At 47.2% G+C, this 19,049-nt stretch overlaps 1 pseudogene; it reads left to right on the plus strand.

Moving 5' to 3' along the window:
• Positions 1–19,049, plus strand: part of LOC146668958 (calpain-2 catalytic subunit-like) — a 32,775-nt pseudogene that overhangs the window by 4,809 nt on the left and 8,917 nt on the right.

The following is a 19,049-nucleotide window of genomic DNA, read 5'->3' on the forward strand; positions in this document are numbered from 1 at the left end:
TAATTAACCTCAGTGTGTGAAGAGGACTCTCCATTTACATGCACAAACTGGAGTCTATTAGATAGATATGATACAAACCACTGCAGTGCAGTACCTGTAATACCTACAGCATGTTCTAATCGCTCTAATAGGATATTATGGTCGACAGTATCGAACGCTGCACTGAGGTCTAGCAGGACAAGCACAGAGATGAGTCCACTGTCAGAGGCCATAAGAAGATCATTTGTAACCTTCACTAAAGCTGTTTCTGTGCTGTGATGAGCTCTGAAACCTGACTGAAACTCTTCAAATAAACCTCTGCAGATGATCTGTTAGCTGTTTGACAACTACTCTTTCAAGGATGTTTGATATAAAGGAAGGTTGGAGATTGGCCTATAATTAGCTAAGACTGCTGGGTCTAGAGATGCTTTTTGAGTAAAGGTTTAACTACAGCCAGCTTGAAGGCCTGTGGTACATAGCCGATTATTAGAGATAGGTTGATCATATTTAAGATTGAAGCATTAGTCTGAAAGAAGCTGTTTTAGCTCCTCCTATTTTGAGGCCACCCTTTCTTCTGACCCTCAGCTGACCCTTCTCACCCTGGACACCCTGTTTGACCTGCTCCCCTCAGGCAGGAGGCTCCGGTCCATTCGCACCAGAACCTCTCGCCATAAGAACAGTTTCTTCCCCTCTGCTGTTGGACACATGAACAATAACCATATGACTGTCCCCGCCACTAACAAATGACCCTACGCTGTGTCACTGCATCATTCCATGTTTGGCACTGATCACCACCTGCACTCATGTATATATCTTTCAACGTAGCACTCTTAATTCTTATTCTCATGTATATATCTCATGTATATCTCATGCACATATCTTTCTACGTAGCACTTTTAATTCTTATTCCTACTTTTATTTTTTCATGTCTATTTAAGTGCTATTTATGACAGCATGTTTGCACTGAAGCACCGCAGCAATTTCCTAATGTTGTAAACCTGCTCAACATTTGGCAATAAACCCCTTTCTGATTCTGATTCTGATTCTGATTCTGACTGGTCAGCTTCTGGAAGGCTGCTGAGGGGCAGCACTCTCTGTACTTGTTGTGAGAGCTGTGTATCATACAGGGAGTGCAGAATTATTAGGCAAATGAGTATTTTGTCATCCTCTTCATGCATGTTGTCTTACTCCAAGCTGTATAGGCTCGAAAGCCTACTACCAATTAAGCATATTAGGTGATGTGCATCTCTGTAATGAGAAGGGGTGTGGTCTAATGACATCAACACCCTATATCAGGTGTGCATAATTATTAGGCAACGTCCTTTCCTTTGGCAAAATGGGTCAAAAGAAGGACTTGACAGGCTCAGAAAAGTCAAAAATAGTGAGATATCTTGCAGAGGGATGCAGCAGTCTCAAAATTGCAAAGCTTCTGAAGCGTGATCATCGAACAATCAAGCGTTTCATTCAAAATAGTCAACAGGGTCGCAAGAAGCGTGTGGAAAAACCAAGGCGCAAAATAACTGCCCATGAACTGAGAAAAGTCAAGCGTGCAGCTGCCAAGATGCCACTTGCCACCAGTTTGGCCATATTTCAGAGCTGCAACATCACTGGAGTGCCCAAAAGCACAAGGTGTGCAATACTCAGAGACATGGCCAAGGTAAGAAAGGCTGAAAGACGACCACCACTGAACAAGACACACAAGCTGAAACGTCAAGACTGGGCCAAGAAATATCTCAAGACTGGTTTTTCTAAGGTTTTATGGACTGATGAAATGAGAGTGAGTCTTGATGGGCCCGTGGCTGGATTGGTAAAGGGCAGAGAGCTCCAGTCCGACTCAGACGCCAGCAAGGTGGAGGTGGAGTACTGGTTTGGGCTGGTATCATCAAAGATGAGCTTGTGGGGCCTTTTCGGGTTGAGGATGGAGTCAAGCTCAACTCCCAGTCCTACTGCCAGTTTCTGGAAGACACCTTCTTCAAGCAGTGGTACAGGAAGAAGTCTGCATCCTTCAAGAAAAACATGATTTCCATGCAGGACAATGCTCCATCACACGCGTCCAAGTACTCCACAGCGTGGCTGCAAGAAAGGGTATAAAAGAAGAAAAACTAATGACATGGCCTCCTTGTTCACCTGATCTGAACCCCATTGAGAACCTGTGGTCCATCATCAAATGTGAGATTTACAAGGAGGGAAAACAGTACACCTCTCTGAACAGTGTCTGGGAGGCTGTGGTTGCTGCTGCATGCAATGTTGATGGTGAACAGATCAAAACACTGACAGAATCCATGGATGGCAGGCTTTTGAGTGTCCTTGCAAAGAAAGGTGGCTATATTGGTCGCTGATTTGTTTTTGTTTTGTTTTTGAATGTCAGAAATGTATATTTGTGAATGTGGAGATGTTATATTGGTTTCACTGGTAAAAATAAATAATTGAAATGGGTATATATTGGTTTTTTGTTAAGTTGCCTAATAATTATGCACAGTAATAGTCACCTGCACACACAGATATCCCCCTAAAATAGCTAAAACTAAAAACAAACTAAAAACTACTTCCACAAACATTCAGCTTTGATATTAATGAGTTTTTTGGGTTCATTGAGAACATGGTTGTTGTTCAATAATAAAATTATTCCTCAAAAATACAACTTGCCTAATAATTCTGCACTCCCTGTATATAAAAACAGCAATAAGGAACCTGTAGCTGTGAGGTTTACTTATGTGTTTAATACCAGTGTCTGAATATGACAGGAAGTGAGGTCAGGCCCTCGGGTACTTGTCACATCATCAACTCTTCATCAGCTGTCCAGACCTCCATATGTGATTAATGCCGTATTTAAGCAGCTGTTTATTGTGACTGCATCTCTCTGACAGCAGGAGGTGGTGGTGGGTGGAGGCATTTACTCAGTAAACATGGAGCGCCGCCCAGCCCGGAAAGCAAACAGAGCTGCACAATCAGCGTTTCAGGTCAAAGTGATTTCCAAAGCTCACCGACCTCCAACACACTCGAAGCGCTTCATAACTGGGCTTTTATTTTAGAGGGCTCTGCTGTAGTTTCTCTGGTCATTTTTTATAAATGATATTTGGTCCTGAGCTTCTCTGCTCCTTCATCCTGCTCTCAGCTCCTCGTCCTCCTCTGTGGAGAACAGAAGCTCTCAGCTCTAAACTCATAAGTTCTAATATTCAGAGAGACGGTGGATATACACTACCTGTCAAAGGTCTGGACACACCTCACTTATTTTTACGACATTCGACAGCGTTGATACTGAAGACATCAAATATATGAAGCAACATGTATGCAATCATGTAGCAAAGAAAAAACAGATAAATGTGTTCATATTTTAGATTCCACCCTTTGATTTGTCGACAGCGCTGCAAACCCTCGGCCTTCTCCCAGTGAGCTTCATGATGTCGTCACCTGACATGGCTTCACCTCACAGGTGTGCCCGTCAGGGTTCATTGATGGAGTTGGTACAGCTGACAGCCTGTTTGACAACTGTTAGAATTCATCTTATGGGAGGAACCAATCAGCTAATTAAAGAGAAACAAGAGTCCATCATTACTGTGTGTATAAATCCTGCACTTAACACTATGTTACTCTGTTGGTGTCGGGGACCCGATCCTTTGGGTGGACCAGTTTTTGGCGCAGCGTGTTTTGGGGTTTAAAAGCCACAGAGACCCGGTATTTAGAAAAAATACATCTCTGCTGCTCCGATACTCCTGACACGTACGGGATCACTGCAGGTTTCTCTTAGGCAGCGGTTGTCCTTCTCTCCTGGATCAGCTGGAGCTTTCCCAGCTTTGACAAATGTCTTGACCATCAGTGACTGTTGATCAACGACAATCTGCAATTTTAATGATCAAGAAACTGACCTCACAGCCCATTGTTCACACAGTGGGCTGGTTTCAGTCTTTATTTCCTGTTTATAAGGTTGTAAACCTGCAGTCAGCTGAGACTGAAGGAGTCACCTGACGATGCTGAAACATCCAGATGAACAGAATCAACCTTTTGGGATTTCTGCACCTGGATAACCGCGCATCAACAACCAAGCAAAGGGTGGTGACTCTACAGAATCAAAGTTATTTCACACTTTTTGTTTCCCACGTGTTCATTCATAGTTCTGATGCCTTCAGTGAGAATCATGAAAATAAAGAAAAAAACCATTAAATGAGAGGCTGTGTCCACACTTTAGACTGTAAAAGGTCTGCAGCGCACATAGATTCGATAAATAGACAAATAGATGAGAAGTGAAACAGAAACTCTGAATGCCCCTCAAAGTAAAGCTTTGAGCGTTTTTGTGTCAGAGCCTGTCAGACCTCTCCCTCAGCAGCACTCAGTCACAGTGTGACGGCGCCCTCTGCTGGTTCCTCACAGCGTCTCAGCTGGACTCAGGCTCGAGTGCCAGACGTGCACCACCTTCTGTTGTCGTTGTGCTGGAAGGTGAAACTCATCTTCATCTTTCTGGGACCCCTGCAAACAGAAACCACCACACCACGCAGACTTTACAATATAGGCACCTTCAAGTGTCTGCTGTCTGTTTTGTGACAAATAGATCGAATTGAAATAAGCCTAATCTTGAAAGTAGAGATAGTGTCTGTCTCCTGAATCCAAACTGGAAGCTGGTTCCACAGAAGAGGGGCCTGAAAACTGAAGGCTCTGCCTCCCATTCTACTTTTAAATACTCTAGGAACAACAAGTAGGCCTGCAGAGCGAGAGCGAAGTGCTCTAATAGGGTGATATGGTACTACAAGGTCATTAAGATAAGATGAAGATGCTGAGGCACTGAAATCAATATATAAATCATGATGTCACTGGCTTCCTGTTAATGTTACAGTGCCCGATGTCATTAAGCACCAATGACATCATGGAGAGGACCAGTCAGAGAGTAAATGAGTACATTTACTGTATTACTAATGTACTTGTAGTGAAGTTCTTCTGTTTTATTCTACTTTCATATGTTGGATTCAAATATTTCACTTTTTTTTCTGTCACTTTAATTATTGAAACATGCAGTCAGTTCTTTACTCACCAGGGGCCCACATGTTCAGTCTAGTGTCCTCTGACACTGAGCCATGTGTCAGAGCAGCTCTGAGCCACCGGCATGGTCCTCACAGGTGTCCCTGTAGATATGACTTCACGGAGACACCAACCCTCCTCTTCCTCCTCACTGCACTGTTAGCACTTGGCCCCAACCCTAAAAATATCCTTTTTTTTTTTTTTTTTTGGCCTGTCCCGTTTGGCTCTTTTGCATCAGAATTGTTGTCTAAAGGCAAAGAAAGATGCCCAACGGATTTACTTTACCAAACTGACCATCCCAGCCTTGCCGTAATGGTCCATTTGATTCACCTTTTATTGTTCATTTTATTTTCACTTACTGAATACGGGACAGACTTGACTGGGGGAAAGAAGGGGAGAAAGAAAGAGGGAAAGAGAAACAGCTGAGAAGAGGGACGGGGGAGAAGGGCAAAAGACAAAAACCAACAGAACGGGCAGAGGAAAAAAAATGCATATATCGATCACCTGGATCACCTGCTGAGAAAGAAAAAAGAAAACAAGCAGAAGAGAACAAGAGTAATAGAATAAACAACATCACAATGATATATGGGAACATGACAGTAAATACTAAATATTAAACATTATTGTGCAGCACATAAGATCAACAGAACACAGTGTGCTTTGAGGTAGGAGCCAAAAAGGGTGTAGTTTGTGGGTGTGATCACCCGTGTGTACACCTGTGAGCATGGACGTGCTTTCCACGTTTCAGATTTCCAGCTCGTATGAGACGGAGCTCATCAGAAGCTGGCCAAAGGCCACACCTACTCCATCGCGGCGGCCGAGCAGGTGAGGGAGAATCTGTGATCATGTGATCAGATCGACAGCTGGACAGATGCTCACAGGTGTAACGTTCTGCAGGTGCATCACTGTGGTTCTCTGGTGGAGCTGATCCAGATCAGGACCCCCTGGGGTCAGGTGGAGTGGACGGGCGCCTGGAGCGACAGGTGAGTCATGGTGCTCTGAGGTTCTGGAGCATCATCCTTAGCTGTGGTTTCACTGAACTTCCTGTGGTCAGCTCGAAGGAGTGGGACGGCGTTCGGGCAGCGGAGAAGAGGCGGCTGGATTGCTGCGCCGAGGACGGCGAGTTCTGGTAGGTGGAGCCTGACAGTAGCGGGTTAAAATGTCTGCAGCTGCTGCAAACTCAGCCCGTCTCTGCCGCCTGCAGGATATTCTACCACGACTTCCTGAGTCACTTCTCCCGCCTCGACATCTGTAACCTGACACACTGACAAGCAACGAGGTCGGCCGCTGGAACTTTGCTGAGTTTGAGGGCACGTGGTGGGTGGGATCCATCGCCGGCGGCTGCAGGAACTACCCCGGTAGCCCACAGGAAGTGAAGCACTCTGGGTGATGATGTTTGATGTTCATGATGCAGAGCGCTCAGCTAACATGTGCTCCTGTGTCTCCGCAGCCACCTTCTTCATCCAGCTGGACGATGATCCTCACGATGGCGAGGAAGGCTGCACCATCCTCATTGGTCTGATGCAGAAAGATGCTCGAAGGGAGAGGCGCTTCGGACGTGACCTCAACACCATCGGCTTCGCCATCTACGAGGTTCAAACGCACCCGGCGCTGAGCTGATCACTTCCTGTTTAGCTTTGCTGTGCATCAACAAAGGTTTGGCGAGTCTCATGCTCTCTGTCGGTGTGCTTCCAGGTGCCCGATCAGGTGAGAACACAGCAGAAGTTCACCGAGTACACGGCTCCTGCGATGACCTCAGCAGGTTAGAAGGTCGATGCCTAAGGTGGACCTCATTCGTTAATATCTCCATGGAAACGCCCTAATGAGCATAAAAAACTAGCCCAAAAATCACAGTCACACTCAAACCTCTGTTAGCCAATCAGAATCAGGCTTCTTGACACATTCTGCCAACACCCACACCTGCGCATATAAAGAAACAGGTGGAGGTGCAGAGAGACGCCGAGCATCGCCATAGAAACAAAAAAATACAAGATGGCGCGGCCACGTCCAGACGCCTTCCTGACCGCTCCGCTCCGACTATCTACTTTTCTTGTTTTTTACCTATTTTTTGCTCTGGTTTACATCCCAAAATCCTCTAGTCTTATAGTTTACGACAGCGGATCACTTGTAAACATCGGTGCCAAGGTTGCACATCTAATCTTGGACACTTTTAAACCTGACCCTTCCTGGCCCTCAGAGATTCTACACGGCGCGGAGAACAACAAAGGACGGGCTGCTCATCCGAGGCGCAGAACAAAGAAGCGCCGGGGGAAACGCGCTGGTATTAGGAACAGACTGAGACAGCAGGCGCATCGCGCACCACTGCCCAGTATCCTACTGGCCAATGTACAATCCATGGAGAACAAGCTCGATGACCTAAGAGCAAGGGTCACCTTCCAACGTGACATGAGGGACTGCAACATTCTGTGCTTCACGGAGACATGGCTGACCCCCACCGTGCCGGACCAGGCCGTAACTCCGTCGGATTCATTCTTTGTGCTCCGCGCGGACAGAACGGCAGAGTCGAACAAAACCAAAGGTGGAGGAGTGTGTTTCATGGTAAACAGAAAGTGGTGTGATGCCAGGAGCATTTCTACTCTCTCCAGCGGCTGCTCGCCACATCTGGAGTTCCTGAGCATTAAGTGCCGCCCTTTCTATCTGCCCCGTGAGTTCACCTCAGTCATCGCCACGGCGGTCTACATCCCACCCCAAGCGGACACAGGTATGGCTTTGTCCGAATTACATGATGTGCTGAGCTCGCTTCAAAACAAGGACCCGGGCGCAGCCCTCATTGTAGCAGGAGACTTTAACAAAGCGAACCTCAGACAAGTCATGCCAAACTTTTACCAGCATGTCTCGTGTCCAACGAGAGGGGATCGGATTTTGGATCACTGCTACACGCCATACAAGCAGGGCTACAAAGCTGTCTCACACCTGGCTTTTGGGAAGTCTGACCACAACGCCATCTTCCTCATCCCCCAGTATAAACAAAGCATACGGAGGGAAGACGTGACCACGAGGGAGGTAAAACGGTGGACTGCCCAATCAGAAGCTACGCTACAGGACGCACTCAACGACGTAGACTGGGACATGTTCAGAGCATGCGCAGTCGACATCAACGAGTTTACGGAAGTAGCAGTATGCTTCGTCAATATGCTAGCGGAGGAGATTATCCCCACTGCGAGAGTCACCACATTCCCAAACCAGAAACCGTGGATGGACAGATCGATCCGCACTGCAGTAAACGCCAGGACCGCCTCCTACAACACGGGTCTCGCCACTGGCGATATGAGCGCCTACAAAGCGTCCTCATATGGCGCGCGGTGAGAGATGCCAAACGCCGGTACCGGGAACGTGTGGAGTCCCGCTTCCACAATGTACATTTCAATTCCTTTAATTTTAAATATGTTTATATTGTCTATCCTGTAAAATAGTCAGATGTCTATTCATATTAATGTACAGAATTCACCTGCTTGCTGCTACTACTGCACATTCACCCAATGTATATACTATATGTATGTATGTGTGTGTGTATATATATATATATATATATAATGTTCTTCCTCTACACCCCCCCCCCCAATTTCTTTGCACATGTCGAGGAGCGTGTCAGGTTACATTTCACTGTGTGTTATACTTGTATAACTATGCATGTGACAAATAAAGAACCTTGAACCTTGAACTTGAACTTGAACCAGGGCGACACACAGAGTATGTGGCACGGACTACGCACCATTACGGACTACAAAGCCAGGGACACTGCGCTGATCAACGCTGACTCTGCATTCACCAACGAGCTGAATCGGTTCTACGCCCGTTTCGAGGTTAGCCAGGCGGCTAATGCTAACTACCGCCTGACTACCGAGGACAGTGACGTCATCAGCGAGAGACCGGTGACCAGCATCGCGGAGCATGACGTCCGAGCGGCACTGAGGAGAGTGAACACAAGGAAAGCGGCGGGGCCAGACGGCATCACCGGCCGTCTGCTGCGCTGCTGTGCTGACCAGCTAGCAGGTGTGTTCACTTACATCTTCAACGAGTCCCTGACGAAGTCTGTGGTCCCCACATGCTTCAAAAGATCCACCATCATCCCTGTGCCCAAGAACAGCAAACCCTCATCCCTGAACGATTACTGGCCAGTTGCACTGACCTCGGTAGTAATGAAGGTGTTTGAGAGGCTGCTGAAGAACATCATCTCCTCCTCCATCCCAGACACCACAGATCCGCTGCAGTTCGCCTACAGATCCAACAGATCCACAGAGGATGCCATCGCCCACGTCCTACACACCACCCTCAGCCACGTGGACAAGAAACAGGGTAACTATGTGCGAATGCTGTTTGTTGATTACAGTTCAGCGTTTAACACAATAGTGCCCTGCAGACTGTTCACAAAGCTGAGGGATCTGGGACTTAACAGCCGTCTGTGTGCATGGGTGTTGGACTTCCTCACTGGCAGAACTCAGGTGGTGATGGTGGGCAGGTGCTTCTCCAACAGCATCACCATCAACACAGGAGCACCTCAGGGATGTGTCCTCTCGCCACTGCTCTACTCCCTCTACACTTCAGACTGTGTGGCCACCCATGGCTCCAACACCATTGTGAAGTTTGCTGACGACACAGTGGTGTTGGGTGCCATCTCCAACAACGATGAGGCGGCCTACATGGATGAAGTGAAGAATCTAGCATCGTGGTGCCAGGACAACCACCTCCAGCTGAACGTCAGCAAGACCAAGGAGCTGGTGGTGGACTTCAGAAGGGGTCAGCACAGAGACTACAAGCCCATCATCATCAATGGAGCTCCAGTGGAGAGGGTGCAGTCCTTCAAGTATCTTGGTGTCCACATCTCCTCAGACCTGACATGGGCTGCCCACATTCAGGTCCAGACCAAAAAGGCTAGGCAGCGCCTGTATCACCTACGACAACTGAGGAAGTTCAGGGTCTCTCCAAAGATCCTCAGGATTTTCTATACAGGCGCTGTGGAGAGCATCCTCACACAGAACATGACATCGTGGTTTGGGAACAGCTGTGTGAAGGACCAAAAAGCTCTCCAGAGAGTGATCCGTACAGCAGAACGCTGCTGCAGGATTGCTCTCCCCCCGCTTCAGGACACCTACACCAGGAGATGCCGGACTAGAGCAGATACTGAAGGACCCGTCCCATCCTGGCAACAAACTGTTCCAACTTCTGCAATCTGGTAGAAGGTTCCGCATCTTCCGGGCAAGGACAGAGAGACTCAAGAGGAGCTTCTATCCCCAAGCCATCCGGGCCCTAAACACACACACCCGCCCTCTCACATCATCTATAACTGACTGAGTCAGGACTCTTCCAGACACTAAACCAAGGCACAATGTACATTTCAATTCCTTTAATTTTAAATATGTTTATATTGTCTATCCTGTAAAATAGTCAGATGTCTATTCATATTAATGTACAGAATTCACCTGCTTGCTGCTACTACTGCACATTCACCCAGTGTATATACTATATATATATATATATATATATATATATATATATATATATATATATATATATATATATATATATATATATATATATATATATATATATATATATATATATATATATATATATATATATAATGTTCTTCCTCTACACCCCCCCCCCCCCCCCCCCAATTTTTGCACATGTCGAGGAGCGTGTCAGGCTACATTTCACTGTGTGTTATACTTGTATAACTATGCATGTGACAAATAAAGAACCTTGAACCTTGAAATGAACCAGCTGCTAGTTAACGAGAGACACCCGGAATGGCTAACTGAAGGCCGGACGGTCCTGATCCCCAAGGACCCCAAGAAGGGACCGGTCCCCTCCAACTACCGACCAATAACCTGCCTCAGTACTACATGGAAGCTCCTGTCAGGCATCATATCGGCTAAGATGAACAGGCACATGGGTCAATACATGAGCGGGACACAGAAAGGAATTGGCAAGAATACCAGAGGCGCAAAACACCAGCTACTGGTAGACAGAACAATCAGCCGAGACTGCAAGACCAGACTGACCAACCTGTGCACTGCCTGGATTGATTACAAGAAGGCCTATGACTCAATGCCCCACAGCTGGATACTAGAATGCCTAGAATTGTACAAGATCAATGGGACCCTAAGAGCCTTCATCAGGAACTCAATGGGGATGTGGCGTACAACACTAGAGGCCAACTCCAAGCCCATAGCACAAGTCACCATCAAGTGCAGGATCTACCAAGGAGATGCTCTGTCCCCACTGCTGTTCTGCATAGGCCTGAACCCCCTCAGTGAGATCATTAACAAGACTGGCTACGGATACCGACTACGGAACGGAGCAGTTGTCAGCCACCTCCTGTACATGGATGACATCAAGCTTTATGCCAAGAGTGAACGAGACATCGATTCACTGATCCACACTACCAGGCTATACAGCAATGACATTGGAATGTCGTTCGGACTGGAGAAGTGTAGTCGGATGGTAACAAAGAGAGGGAAGGTAGTCAGAACTGAGGGGATTGAACTACCAGAAGGCAACATTACAGACATAGAGGACAGCTACAAGTACCTGGGGATCCCGCAGGCGAATGGGAACCATGAAGAGGCCACTAGAAAAGCTGCAACCACCAAGTACCTGCAGAGGGTCAGGCAAGTCCTGAGGAGTCAGCTGAATGGTAAGAACAAGATCCGGGCCATCAACACGTACGCCCTGCCCGTGATCAGGTACCCTGCTGGGGTAATAGGCTGGCCAAAGGAGGAGATAGAAGCCACTGACATAAAGACAAGAAAGCTCCTTACCATGCATGGAGGGTTTCACCCCAAGTCCAGCACCCTGAGGCTGTACGCTAAGCGGAAGGAAGGGGGCCGGGGACTGGTGAGTGTCAGCACCACAGTCCAGGATGAGACAACGAACATCCAAGAATACATTGGGAAGATGGCCCCAACTGACCGAGTGCTCAGTGAATACCTCAGGCAGCAGAAACCCAAGAAAGAGGAGGGAGACGAGGAACCATCATGGAAGGACAGGCCCCTGCACGGTATGTACCACCGGCAGATAGAGGAGGTGGCTGATATCCAGAAATCCTACCAGTGGCTGGACAAAGCTGGACTGAAAGACAGCACAGAGGCACTAATCATGGCAGCACAAGAACAAGCTCTGAGTACAAGATCCATAGAGGCTGGGGTCTATCACACCAGGCAAGACCCCAGGTGCAGGCTGTGTAAAGATGCCCCAGAGACAATCCAGCACATAACAGCAGGGTGCAAGATGCTAGCAGGCAAGGCATACATGGAACGCCATAACCAAGTGGCCGGCATAGTGTACAGGAACATCTGTGCCGAGTATAACCTGGAAGTCCCGAGGTCAAAATGGGAGATGCCCCCAAGGGTGGTGGAGAATGACCGAGCTAAGATCCTGTGGGACTTCCAGATACAGACGGACAAAATGGTGGTGGCTAACCAACCGGACATAGTGGTGGTAGACAAACCGAAGAAGACGGCCGTAGTGATCGATGTAGCGGTTCCGAATGACAGCAATATCAGGAAGAAGGAACACGAGAAGCTGGAGAAATACCAAGGGCTCAGAGAAGAGCTCGAGAGGATGTGGAGGGTGAAGGTAACGGTGGTCCCCGTGGTAATCGGAGCACTAGGTGCGGTGACTCCCAAGCTAGGCGAGTGGCTCCAGCAGATCCCGGGAATAACATCGGAGATCTCTGTCCAGAAGAGCGCAGTCCTGGGAACAGCTAAGATACTGCAGGACCCTCAAGCTCCCAGGCCTCTGGTAGAGGACCCGAGCTTGAAGGATAAACCGCCCGCAGGGGCGTGCTGGGTGTTGTTTTTTTTTTATAATGTTCTTCCTCTACACCCCCCCCCCAATTTTTTTGCACATGTCGAGGAGCGTGTCAGGCTACATTTCACTGTGTGTTATACTTGTATAACTATGCATGTGACAAATAAAGAACCTTGAACCTTGAACCTTGAGAAACTGTATCATGTTGAGGTCTGAATGTTTCTAACATTTAATATGAACCCTGCTCTTTGGTGTTGATGTCTTTATTTCATCTTCCCCCTCCGACGTCACGTTCCCCGTCTGTGTTTGTTTCATGCGTCGCGTTCATCACTCAATGTTTCTCTTTTTAAATATTCAACCTTTATTGAACCAGGACGATCCCACTGAGATTAAAACTCTTTTTAAGGGAGACCTGGCCAAATATCACACAGTTACAAAGATTAAACACACACACGAAAATAAAATGAAATGACAATCTACATGAAACAGTTACATGTTATGGAACTGGCCTCCAGGACTCTTAGTTTTGATTTAAAAAAACAAATGGTCCAAGGAGCGTGGAAAGAAAAGCGTCTGGACTTCTTTAAGGCTGTGTCCACACTAATGCGCTTTCATTTTGAAACGCGTGGTTTTCTCTCTCCCTTTTGGCCTCCCGTCCACACTGAGACGCGTTTTCCCTGAAAGAAAACGAAGTGTTTTGAAAACGCTGCTTTTGTGTCGCAGTGTGGACAGCGAAAAGGGAGACTTTATAAAACAATGATATATGTTAGTCATGTGATGCAGTGACCAATTAAACTAAGATAGTGGAGGGCATTACACAGCATTGTTTTGTCTGCCCTATTAAAGATTAACATCAGTCTGTATGCGCTCCAGAGAGCTTTTCTTCAAATTCTTCAATTCTCACTCGCTTTTGCAACTTTGCACTTTTGTGTTACTCGCAGCAACAACTCCACCTCATTGTTAGTCCATTTTAAAAACTCGGTGCTTTTCCTCGACATTTTGCCGCAACGTTTCAAAGAGCTGGAAAGTAAATAAATGGCAGACAGAAATGAGGCAGGTCGAATCTTCTTGTGTTTCACACATGCACAGTACTGGAACGTCAGCGTTTTGGGCCGTTTCAATGTGAATGAAAGACTCTGTGAAAACGATTGAAAGCGATAGCGTGGACGCGTTTTCAAATCTATCCAGGCTAGTGCGGACGTGGCCAAAGTTGTCTGTGAGGTGTGAAAACAGGTGTGGGTCACAATCACCCCAAACCTTGGCTGATTGTGACCCACACAGTATCAACCATTCAAAGACACTGAAGCATTCATATGTAGAATATCTCCATAATGCAGCAACAGTAGAAATGTTGCAGCAACAAGTCGCTTCTTTGTATTAACAGAAAAACAACTTATTGTGAAAATCAAAGTTTGTTTGTCTACATGTGGTTTAAAGGTGAGTCATCAATAAAGACGGGGTGGCTGTAACTCAAGAGGTACAGCAGGTTACCTACTAATCGGAAGGTTGTTGGTTTGATCCCTGGCTCCTCCAGTCTGCATACCAAGTATCCTTGGGCAGCATAATAAGCCCAAGTTGCTCTCTGATAGAGTATGAATGTAGTTAGGAAGCATCTCAGTTTAGAGGAAGTGCTTGTGTGAATGTGGCTTGTTGTATAGAGCGCTTTGAGTACTCCGGGAGAGAAGAAAAGCGCTATATAAGAATCGGTCCTATTAAAGATGCCTGGATATTTATACGTGTGAACCAACTTCCTTGATTGGGAAAACAACATGAGCTTTGTTTTGTCTGTATTGAGAACAGGTTTAAGTAATGAGTGCTGGACTTTCTGCAAGGAGTCAGAGGCTTGGACAGCAGTTGGACCACAGCTGTAAATAACTGTGTCATCAGCACAGAAGTGCAAGTTTGCATCTGGCACAATGTAAATGATGAATAGAAGAGGACCTAATACAGAGCCCTGTGGCACTGACACTTTCACTGCAGCTGTGACAGTTCTGTGATTTTTCCTCAAACATGATTCAGATAAAATATCATAGGTGTACAAAAACTGCTTTAACTACTCGCACACAAGAGCTTCAAGAACTTTGGCCAGCACAGATAGATTAGATGTTGGTCTAATCCCCCCCCCACTCCGATGCGTTCATCGGAGTGTGAATTTAGCTTGTGTGAGTGGGTGAATGAGAGTAGAAAAGCGCTATATAAGAATCAGTCTATTTACCATTTTACGCTGGAGGGTTTGTGCTGGATTTTACAGAGAGTCAAACACAGAGACAGACGATATATAGTGCTTGTTAAAGCAGTTCATAATCTCCTTCCTATCGTAAACAGGAACAGAGTCCTTAAAAACATAGGTGGGTAGAGCATTAGAGCTGTTGCTCACTGAAAGAGACTTAATGATTTTCCAGAACTGCTGTGGGTTATTTAGGTTCTCCATCCATCCATCCATCCATCCATCCATCCATCTTCATCCGCTTTATCCGAGGCCGGGTCGCGGGGGCAGCAGCCTAAGCAGAGAGGCCCAGACCTCCCTCTCCCCAGCCACCTCCTCCAGCTTATCCGGGGGAACACCAAGGCGTTCCCAGGCCAGCCGAGAGATATAATCTCTCCAGCGTGTCCTGGGTCTGCCCCGGGGCCTCCTCCCGGTGGGACATGCCTGGAACACCTCACCCAGCATCCTTGTCAGATGCCCGATCCACCTCAGCTGGCTCCTTTCGATGTGGAGCAGCAGCGGCTCTACTCTGAGCCCCTCCCGGATGGCCGAACTTCTCACCCTATCTCTAAGAGAGAGGCCAGCCACCCTTCGGAGGAAGCTCATTTCTGCCGCTTGTATCCGCGATCTCGTTCTTTCGGTCACTACCCACAGCTCGTGGCCATAGGTGAGGGTAGGGACGTAGATCGACCGGTAAATTGAGAGCTTTGCTTTTACACTCAGCTCCCTCTTCACCACGACGGACCGGTGCAGTGTCCGCATTACTGCAGCTGCAGCCCCAATCCGTCTGTCGATCTCCGGCTCCCTTCTCCCATCACTCGCGAACAAGACCCCGAGATACTTGAACTCCTCCACTTGGGGCAGGAACTCATCCCCGACCCGGAGTGGGCACTCCACCCTTTTCCGGCTGAGAACCATGGCCTCAGATTTGGAGGTGCTGATCCTCATTCCCGCTGCTTCACACTCGGCTGCGAACCGTTCCAGTGCGAGCTGGAGGCCCTCACCCGATGAAGCCAACAGAACCACATCATCTGCAAAAATCAGAGATGAGATTCTGAGGCCACCAAAGTGAAAGCCCTCCGCCACTTGGCTGTGCCTAGAAATCCTGTCCATAAAAATTATGAACAGAACCGGAGACAAAGGGCAGCCCTGGCGGAGCCCATCACCCACCGGGAACGAGTCCGACTTATTGCCGGCAATGCGAACCAAGCTCTTGCAACGGTTGTATAGGGATCAAATGGCCCGTAGCAATGGGCCAGACACTCCATACTCCCGCAACACCTCCCACAGGACACCCCGAGGGACACGGTCGAATGCCTTCTCCAAGTCCACAAAACACATGTAGACTGGTTGGGAAAACTCCCATGCACCCTCAAGTATCCTGGAGAGGATAAAGAGCTGGTCCAGTGTTCCGCGACCAGGACGAAAACCGCATTATTCCTTCTGTATCTGAGGTTTGACTTGCGGACGAACTCTCCTTTCCAGCACCCTGGCATAGACTTTCCCAGGGAGGTTCTCAGTGGTGACAAATAGTCTTCTGATTTAGCTTTCTTAATAGAGGAAATACATTTGTTTCTTAGTTGTCTGAAAGAAGCCAATCAGTGGGAGAACCTGTTTTCCTAACTTTGGCCAAGGTTACACTCATGAATGATATCTGCCAGCTCTGGGGAGAACCTGGCATTTTTTCCTAAATCTCTTTAATGGAGCATGTTTATACACAATTTACATCCCTAAAAAATTGTCCACGCTACTCCTACACCAGGGATCAATCCTATTTTCCTCCAGTCATTGTTGGGACTTGGGCACCTCAGTGTTTCTATTAACAGCAGCATCACAGCGGACACTTAAGTCACAAGACCCCCAAGGATGAGAATTTATGAGAAACATTTGTCAGAATCAGGATAACCAAGGTAGACTTTTCAGGGCTTTGAACCAGCTGGGTAAGATTGATAGAATCACAGAAAGATTTGAAATCATGAAACAGCTTTGAGCCAATCCCAGTTAGAGTCACCGGCTAACCCAAGCTCACTGTAGTCTGGACAGGAAACGCTCCTGTAGAGGCAGAAGGACAACAAACAGATGAACCATTGTGGCATCAAACTTTAACATAAGCAGCAACAGTGCCACCTTTCTTAAGCCTGTAAGCCGGTACGATAAACACTGTATCCAGTCATGCTAATATAGTCATCAGAAATATACTTAGACACGTTTCAGAAATTAAATATCCACATCTGTTGATCGAACCCAAACCCTGACCATATCCATCTAACAAACTGCACACACTAAGATGAACAATCTTCAGGTGAGGATTTAAATCCAGATGGTGTCTGAGCTCAGGGCCAGGTTAGGTTGCACATTATCAGATAAGCGCAGTAATAAGACGGGAGTCTTTGCTTCGTAATATTACGTACTGAATTGGACTTTTCGAATGTTGAAAGTAAGCACAATGTTTCATAACTCGTGAGGTAATCAGGCAAAGCAAGGAGGTTTTGAAGTTGAGGTACATCTTTGGGTGAATCAGGTGATAAGTTCAAGTCCTGTGGCAAATGCATTGATGGTTGTACAGGATGTAGAGCAGCAATGATGTATGTGGACCTGGGAACAATGAGCATGCTGTTAAATGTGCTCAGTGCCCCAAAGTCCCCCAAACCAATAAGGAAAATAAGGTTACTGTCATGGTCCTGCGGCCATGACTCAGTGACTTTGTGTTTGTGTTCTTTATTGTTATTACTTTCATGATTATTCGTGGCTGTTTTGGGATGGTTTGTGTTTGGGATTTTAGATACTGGGTTCTGGGTTTGTGCTCCCTCTATTGGTCCCTGGTGTTAGTGTTCCCCTGTCTCGTCAGGTTAATCAGGTCCAGCTGTTTCCCCCACCTGTGTGTGATTCCCAGTGTCTCTCTGTGTACTTATAGTGCGTGTTTTCCTCTGCTCCTCGTCGCGTCGTCTGTGTTCATACCCTGTGAAATCCCCTGCGTGCTCTCCCTGCTGTTCTCCCTTCATGTTCAGGTTTGCCACTCCTTTGTGTAGTTTCTCCCAGTTTAGTTCGTCCTTAGTTCAGTTTTGCCATCTCCACTTTATGCTTGGTATTGTCAATAAATCACCCTTCACGTCTGAAATAGTGCTGCGTTTGAGTCCTCCTTCCACTCTTCACACGGCCGCTGACCCGGACCGTGACAGTTACAAAGAGCCAAGAGCTATCTGTAACACACACTTGTTGATGCAGAGTTAAGCAAACATCAGCGAGCTGCACAAACCTAGACAAGCAACAAAGGCTTCACTGGAGCACATCTAAGACTAAAGATGTGATCACTGATTTTGGGACGAGCACTTACACATGAAGTCCTCTTCTAAAGTGCAGGGGTGTGTTTATCGACTCAGGGCTGAAGTTTAAAGCAAACTGAAGCTGTGTGTCAGAAGCCTCATCGGCGACTCTCGAGCCTCAGAGGCTTTCTCACTCGCACTTTGATAAAAACACGATGGTTTCATTTCATCAGCTTTTACTGATTACATGTTTAAGTAACAGCTGATTGGTGAAGCACATCCCTGTACAGCAGTTAGCCGTTTGCACGGCGAGTCTCAGCTGTTGTTGTTGTTTGCTGCCTGTGAGGATGGATGACTGCAGAACAAACGGCCTACAGGTGCAAATAAAATAACTACAACCTGAATCAAATAAATGCCTTGGTAGGACTCAGAGATGCCTCCGTCTCCAGGTCTCACCTTCTTATTCTTCTGCGGTCCGTATAAAGGTCGTTCTAACGTCCGCCTGGGCCCGGACGTCCTCCTGAGAGACCAGTCAGTGGCTCGCAGTCACGCCTTCATCAACCTGAGGGAGGTATGCGATCGCTTCAAATTGCCACCCGGAGAGTACGCCATCGTCCCGTCCACCTTCGAACTGCACCGCAAAGGAAGCTTCGTACTGACGGTGTTTACGGAGAAGGAAGCCCACACCAGGTCCCGACTTCAGGGTGACAGGGTTACGCTGCATAACCGCTACACAGTCTGACATCTGCTCTCCTGTTTCAGCCCCATGAGCTCCAGCAGATTTTGGACAAAGCGGAGTAAGAAGAGTTTAACGT

This window comes from Rhamphochromis longiceps, linkage group LG6 (assembly GCF_057381845.1).
Source record: "Rhamphochromis longiceps isolate RC_006_pf linkage group LG6, R_longiceps_female_GT1.1, whole genome shotgun sequence".
Lineage (NCBI taxonomy): Eukaryota > Metazoa > Chordata > Actinopteri > Cichliformes > Cichlidae > Rhamphochromis > Rhamphochromis longiceps.